Genomic DNA, 8,346 nt, shown 5'->3' with positions numbered 1-8,346 from the left:
ACACACACCACACACACACACACACACACACACAAACACACACACACACACACACACACACACACACACACACACACCCACACAAACACCACACACACACGCAAACGCACACGCACACGCATATATGCACACACGCACACACAACACGCCACAACATCGTGTGCTACCGTGAAAATGCTGCGATGTGCTAGCTACGAAATCGCTTTCGATTTGTGTTTTGCTTGATAGCCCCGCCGCAGCATACCGTGTGCATGGTATGCGTTGTCACTTCGCAAGTTGACATGCTTTGCTGTCAGGACCATTCCAAGATGGCAGCTCCACGCCGAGTAGCGTTGTCATCCTCGCGACATTACGGCATCTTGTCTGCGAGAGCGTCTTTGCTGGGCCTCTGTAGGACTCCGGATGCGCGCTGGTGGGCGGAAGGGATCCCACACAAGTGCTTCTACTGAACAGCAGCTGTTGCGGCGGTGTGTCAGCTGTGAACCGGAGTGCGTCTGGCGCACAAGTCTGTCTGCGTCTCCGTACGTGTATGGGTGTGCCGTGTGTGATACGGCACGGTCACGTGTCTTAGGTGTGGCTTAGTCGATCCTCGGCGGTCCCGTTCATGTGCTGTTCTGTATCTGAGAAATACTATTTGACCGTTTTGAGGGGCGTTTGCACGTCGCGAGGTCGCCGCCGGCGCCGCGCGCGGTCAGCAAGCCTTGGTGAGACAGCGACTGGAGTTGTGACCCTGCCGACCCGGGTTGTCAAAAACTGACACCCGGCGTGAACTCCGAAAACAGATGCCACGTGCACCGTGGCTGTTGATCGATTTGCTGTAAGAGGCCGTGACCGATGCTTACGGCACCACGGAAACGGGGTAAATCAGGGATGGCAGAAGATTCATATGGGACACGGGCTTGAAAGCACTTGTCCAGGGCTCATGGACGAGAAGTGAGTTTAGTACCCTGCGTCTGAGCTTATCCCAGGAACTTGACAGTCGTACAGCGTGCTCTTAAAGCGTTGCAAAATACGAGTGATGGCCGTCGTCTTTTTCAGGTTTGAGCATTGATGACAACCATATCTCAGATTATGTCTCAGACTGTGCGCCCACCAGACCCTGGGGAATTCAAATAACCTTAGATCATTTGAAACGAAATGTGGCTTCATGACTGTGTCCCTGGATTAGAACTCGCGCATCACGGTCGTTAAAGAAGGGTGTAAAGCAAAGTAATGTTCAAAAAATATTGTCATTCGCTGTGCGTCAACAGGCAGGATATGGCATGAGCGCAAGCGCGTAACGGCATGACCTGTGACGACATTTGAGCATGGATGACGCCGGGGTGGAAAATACAGACGTGGCCACGGCGAAAAAACAGCATGAGAGAAAGAGAGAGAGATCAGCTGACTACTAACTGACTGAGAGCAGAGAGAGCTGAATTTGTGACCTATCTCAGCTTCAGACAAAGCGTTGGGTTTCAAGGGTAAAGCGAAACGTAGGGCGTCGCCGCACCGCGGCGTGGAAAAAAAAGCTGATGCGATGCTTGCCAGGCCGTCGCCGGGCGGTTTTGATTAGCTTGGCTTGGCCTGCGGACACACGCGCCTCGAAGGTAATGGATCAACAGAGCTGGCCAGGGTGAATCTCACCATAAAGTGCGTAGAACAGACCTGCGCTCAATTCCAGATATTGTTGGAACCAGCTCTAAAGCAACTACGCTTTCGAGTCCAGGCGGAATCGATGCCGCTCTGAAAACCGGTCGTGAGCCAGAGCCGGAGTTGAGCTAGCCAAAGCCTGTGTGAATCTACACCAGTAAAAATGCATGTAGCAACATAAATCAGAAGTCACAAGCTTATACGTGCAAACAAGCGTTTTATGTTGGAAGATTATTTACTTGTCGCGTTGATCGGGAACGCAGTCGGAGCAAATTCCAAGCATTCGAGTCCTGGTCAAAGTGTTCCAACTTGATCCCGCAAACGCACAACCTGCGCGCAAGCGCATTCACAAGTCGGAGGAATTTGCGAGCTCTCCAAGTTTCTAAACGCCTACCGGCTATGCGCGTGCCGTATAGAAATGGTGTGCTGTGCGCCTTCCCGATTGTTCTGAAACGGAACGATCTGGCAATTCGTACTGAGCAAATATGAGGCTGTGATAAAGGCACGAATGCACGATCTAAAATGTATATGTACTTTAGAATGATGATGATGTCTGATGAGTCATAAGAGCCATCATTCTCGTGGCTGTGGTTTGGCTGTTGGTTGGCCGCGTATCTTTAGTCTTTATGCCTCTATGTTTATGCATTCGGGAAACATGCACGGTTAAAACTTGGCCGGCACGTGCGGTAAGGCAAAGTTGCCCACATAACTTTTGGAAAGAAATGCAACTTTTGAAATGCAAATTCCCATGCCGAGTGGGAAATATGTAAGCAAATTGTACGCAAAAATATCATATGGAGGAAATTCACATTTGGGTTGGCAGAATGCTTTCAATTAGATATGTAAATGTTGGGTTGTTAGGCTATTAAATCGACCCAAAGTGAAAAATATAATTTGTATCTGAGGATTTTAGTCCATGTGCTTACGCGCGCCTAGGATCACGCACGACACTGCAACTGAGCGGCGGTTGGCAACCGGTATCAGCGATCGCGTACCCAGGGATCACGTTGTTACATTACACAACCAGTGATCAGCCGATCGCGTACCGCGGGGCACGTTGTACATTTACACAACCAGTGAATCAGCCGATCGCGTACCGCGGGGACCACGTTGTTACATTTACACAGCCAGTGAATCAGCCGATCGCGTACCGCGGGGACTATGTTGTTACATTACACATCCAGTGAGTCGGCCGATCGCGTACGAGGGACCACGTTGTTGACATTTACACAGCCAGTGAATCAGCCGATCGCGTACCGCAGGGATCACGTTCTTGCATTTACACAACCAGTGAATCAGCCGATCGCGTACCGCAGGGATCGCGTTGTTACATTTACACAACCAGTGAATCAGCCGATCGCGTACCGCGGGGACCACGTTGTTACATTTACACAACCAGTGAATCAGCCGATCGCGTACCGCGGGGACCACGTTGTTACATTTACACAACCAGTGAATCAGCCGATCGCGTACGGCGGGGACTATGTTGTTACATTACACAACCAGTGAGTCGGCCGATCGCGTACCGCAGGGACCACGTTGTTACATTTGCACAAGCCGATAAGATGTTTACTCAAAATAAAACCACACGCGCGTACACACAGGCGTGTCATTTTCTTTCACTTTGCGTGGCTCCGTAAATTTTGTCTTGCAATCTTCTAAATGCTTAAGTCCGATTTGTGGGCTAATTTCGCCAAGTGGGGTTAATTATTCGCAGAGCAGCACAAAACTTGTGGGCAGTCGCGAGGTCTCGCTGAGACCAATCCTCGCGTATTTTTTCGCGACGCTGTATCATTCTCAGACTGGAAAAAAGCAGGAGGCTAAGTCGAGCCTCCCGTTCCCCTCTGTCAGTTAGCGCTATGGAAAAAACGGCGAATCCGGGCAAGGGTTAAATGGATCGTACGGGCTTCCTTCCTGAAATAAGTTGCTAGTCTTATGCATTCATTTCAGATGCAAACAACTCAGGGCACTTTTGAAGCCGCAAGGTGCTTATGTAAGCCGTGAAGCCAATTTGGGACAGCACCTTTTCGTGTTGGTATGTAAGAGATCAAAAGCGTTGCGTCAGCGTGATTGTGCAGAAAATGCGCCATAGCATCCTGGCTAATTTTGGAACGTGTTGGCATGCAAAGGATGAAGCAATTCCCTCAAAAATGGTGCAATCACTGGACTTCTTATTCCTTGATCCATGTGTTCCTAGAATTACTTAAAGGGGAATATTCCACGTTTGAAGATATCGAGGCAAGCCTCAGATATGATGAAATACAGTCATTTGTTACTCATGGTATACTCTCAAGTGTCAAAGATTGCTCTGAACACCCCACTTTCATAATTCATTAAATATACTACTCGTTACGTCATCGTTTGATCGCGCCATGAAACGTTGTATGACGTCAGAGCGACGTCGACTAAGTAAACTCCCGAGCGGTATGGTGCTAAGCGGTGCGGTGTTTTCAGAACTGAAATGTCGTTAAGTGTGCTTGTTCTGGCCCGTTACTTGGTATTCTTGCTCATCGATCCGTGATTTTAGTGTTGACTTGCGTTCACTTGCTCGGTTATGGCGCTACTTTTAAGTTGTTCGGTTGCAAGTCTTGCTTTCGTAATAACTAGTACCTTTGTCCAACTTCCCGTATTATGGAGCACAAAAACGCGATTCGTGTTTTGAAACTTTCACTGAATTTTGCTATAGGTTGACAACCAACTGAAGTTCCGTTCGTTTCCAGAAGTCGTGCCCACGCACGCCAGACACGAATAACTCGGCGATCACATTTGTCTTGGCCTTGAACGCCGCCTGACCAGTTGGATAGCAGTAATTAAGTGATGTCCCTAAGGTCCCTGGGTGACCCTGAAATATATCTGCACGAAATAGTTTACACACACTTTGCCGAAGTTTGGCCTAGAAACCAGAAGCTTAATATTTGAGAAAGACAGGGCTGTGAACTGCGCCGAATCATCTTCAAAGCGTTATCTCAGTTCAAAACCTCATGCAAATGTTGAAAACTCCCTTTAATTTTCTTGGAAATTCTCGTGCAAAATCCCATCTTGTGAAGGTCCCAGTATTCTTCCATTTGAAAGACAGCATAGCTCTGTTCGTATTATCGGACGGGCGGCGCTTGGATGGAAAGACCGAACACACCACCTCCGGACGGTCATGCTGCGTGCTCTGCATTAATCAGGATTAATTGGAAGCTAAAGGAAGACTGACGTCTGACTTTGGGCTATACCAGAAACATGACGCCTCAGACGTGAGGAACAAGCCAGAATAAACAAACACTCGGCAGCGGTGCTTTCATCTTTCCTCACGCGTTTTGAGCTGAACGTTTCAACAGGGCCGTGGAAACAAACTCGGCGACAGGAGTTTCCCACCGAGTTCTCCAGCCATCATTCAAAGACAACCTCATGGCGTTTGGTGATATGATTTCAGTGAATCGGGATGTTTTTTTTTCGCGTACAAGCTTGTGACTTAGAAGGGACCCAGAGCAGTCCGAGCCAGGGACAGATTAGGAGAGCTTCCACTGAGGGCTTATAACTTAACCATGTTAAAGTTGTTCACCTCACCAGTGCCCTCGACGAAGTCACTCAAACATGTAACCATTTCACCCCAGCTGCCGGTTCGTGATTATACAAAGCCGCACTAGATGCGTTCTTGGTTGCCACCCAGTGATGACGACAGTGCATGCGCTCACGTGTGTGCAACATGCCGTGCACTGCCGATATCGGCGGAGGCCCCGCACGCGCCGGCCCGTGCGCGGCGGCGCGGCGGCCGCGCTCGGCACCTGGCGGGCCGGCCGCGCCCGGCGGGGCAGCCCCGGCCCGGGGCTGCGCCGCTGACACTGTTTCGGCGAAGGTCGAGCGTGGCCGCAGGCAACGGGTGCGCTGGGGCCGGGCCTGCTGGCCGCAGTCGGCCGCCGCGCCGCCAGCCGCACTTCAACGGCGTGCGCTCCGCCGGCCGCGTGTCAGCCGCCGGTGCCCGCTCCGCTGCTCAGGTCAGTCCGGCTACGGCCCGCTCGATTTGAGCAGAGGCTGGCCAACAGAGGGCACGGAGTTCGTCTGCTGAGTATGCCTCCAGTGATTTCCGGTGGTTGCGGATGGTTCCCAGCAGCTTGCGTTCGTGTTTTATGTGCAATATCCTGGGGTGGTTATTTCACCAATGCGCAAACGTATCCTGCCTCGAGGCAATAAAATGTTTGATTAGGCTGAAACATTATAATGATGGAGACGAAACGTTGCGAAATAGTACGTTGTCGGGTTTAATCAGAGCCACATTTCCTGCAGTAAATGTAGCCGCAGCCGGGAAAGCCTTGCCAGCACAGCCGGCTAAGGAGGGGGGGGGGGGGGAGGGGGGCGGGGGCATCAGCGCAAAAATCCTGCATCAGCCCGATCGCAGTGTGTTAGTAGTAGGTGGGCATATAACATTCCACAAGCAGGTAGGCATTCATTATCACAGTGCGTGATCCCGAAATATACCTATATTTGGTTGGAGGCATAGAGCTATTACGCTTAAAGAATCGCTGACATGCAGATGACCCATTTGATATCGCTGAAACGTTAAAATGTCATTAACCCCCCGTTGGTCATTATTCGTTAGAGGAGTGGTGGGCCTGAGTTGTATATATGTCAAGTAGCATCAGTGGGATTTATTCAAATATATGCGACGGATGACAGCATTGAATCACTCAGCTGACGCACAGCAGCTCCCTCCACCTTCAGTGTACTTCCGACTGCATCCGTGCACGCGTCTTGGGGTGGGCGAAGACAAAGGTGTGTTTGCGTGCCGTTTAAAAAGTGTACGATCGGTGTAAGATTCGTGTTTAAGGGCTTACAGCATAATGCGAACTGATATGATGTTTATACTGGGTGGCGGGGAAGTACGTGCGCCGTATAATGGTGCAAAAGCATTTTCCATTTGTTAATCAGGACCTTTGAGGTGGCGCTAGACTTTCTTCCAAGATCTTGTGTGCTACGGGCTGCATCAGCTTTGCATGGGGTCATGGTTATAAATCGTTGATGCAGTGCATCGACAATATGTCATTGACTGACAAAATCGCCGTGACTTATCGCCATTTAGACGAATCAATGTGTGCATTACCTGTGTAGATCCAAATATCTACCTGGGCACACCCAAAACTGAGGGGAGTGGTTAGAATTGAAAACACTGACTAAAAGGGGCAAACGTGTTATTTCGCCACCACGACGAATTACGAAATAGCACAGACGAGCGCTTCTGTCGAAGTAGCACAGACCGCGAACCATTATCGCACACCATGTTCATAAATGCGACACCCATGCACGATACTATGGGACGAAACTGGTCTTGTAAGTACGAGCTAGGGTGGAGGCCATCCGGCGTAATAGGCATCAGACGGCATAGACAAGGTGTAAGACACGATGCGCAGCCCTCTGACCTATTTGGTGAAGACAGGGGTGCTCTCCCCGCGCTTTCTGACGCATCCAGGCTAAAGTTTCACATCACTACAACTGATTGGCGTAATATCCGACAGCTGGCGCCTCTGCTGATGCTCAGTGCAGCTTCAGCAACCCGCAGAGTCAGCCAAGACGCTGTTCACATGCGCGCCTGTCCGCTCTTTAGCCCAGCTCTTCCCGTTACCATATACGCCTCGCCCGCGCCAGGCCTTGTAGCGCGCATCCCGACAAAACGTCGGTTGTCCTCCACACGCGACAGCTCCGTAGGGCTCCCTCGAGGAAGGTCGAGGGGGCGGGCCTGGGTCTGAAGGTCGTGTGCCCATCCCCGACGTCTGGTCAGGCTCAGCGTGCCTGCTCTCATGGGGGGGGGGGGGGGAGACTGGCCGCAGTCTCGGGCACGGCTCTGGCCTGCTCTCATGGGGGGGGGGGACTGCACCACAGTCTCGGGAGGCTCTGGCCTGCTCTCATGGGGGGGGGGGGGAGCACCGCAGTCCTCGGGCACGGCTCTGGCTTGCTCTCATGGGCGGGGGGGACTGCACCGCAGTCTCGGGCACGGCTCTGGCCTGCTCTCATGGGCGGGGGGGGGGGGGACTGCACCGCAGTCTCGGGCACGCGCTGGCCTGCTCCCAGGGGGGAGACTGCGCTGTGGTCCCGGGCTCACCAGACAGCCGTATGGCGGCCCGCCGGACTGCCGTATGGCGACCCGCCAGATCAGGACACCGCCGTTCCGGCGGCCTCGTCCGCCAAGTCCAGCGCCCAATGTCGCCGGTGGGGATCGGGGCGGTTACAAGGCTTGCTGGGGGTGGGGGCCGGATGCGGACGACAGGGGACGTGCGCGTGCCAGTCAGGGTGGCACGTCCGCTGTTGTCTATGAGAGGGGTCACGCACAGCGGATTATGTTCAGACTACGGGCGTGCGCATTAGCTGTGTAAAGCATCGGGTGGGCGGGGCGCTGTTGTGGGCCGCGGGCATGCGATTGTAATCTGGGGCTATGTGGTTGTGGTTGGTCTCAGTCATTACGTTAATAAACAGGTTTAGACCCTCTCTTCTCTCGCTCTCTCTCTCTCTCTCTCTATCTCTCTCTCTCTCTCTCTCTCTCTCTCTCTCTTCTCTCTCTCTCTATCTTCTCTCTCTCTCTCTCTTCTCTCTCTCTCTTCCTCTCTCCTCTCTCTCTCTCTCTCTCTCTCTATCTCTCTCTCTCTCTCTCGCTCTCTCTCGCTCTCTCTCTCTCTCTCTCTCTCTCGCTCTCTCTCGCTATCTCTCGCTCTATCTCGCTCTCTCTCGCTCTCTTCC

Source organism: Pollicipes pollicipes, unplaced genomic scaffold (genome assembly GCF_011947565.3).
Source record: "Pollicipes pollicipes isolate AB1234 unplaced genomic scaffold, Ppol_2.1 Scaffold_4295;HRSCAF=5057_pilon_pilon_pilon, whole genome shotgun sequence".
Lineage (NCBI taxonomy): Eukaryota > Metazoa > Arthropoda > Thecostraca > Pollicipedomorpha > Pollicipedidae > Pollicipes > Pollicipes pollicipes.
The sequence above is the reverse complement of the archived record's forward strand: the minus strand, read 5'-3'. Positions refer to the sequence as shown.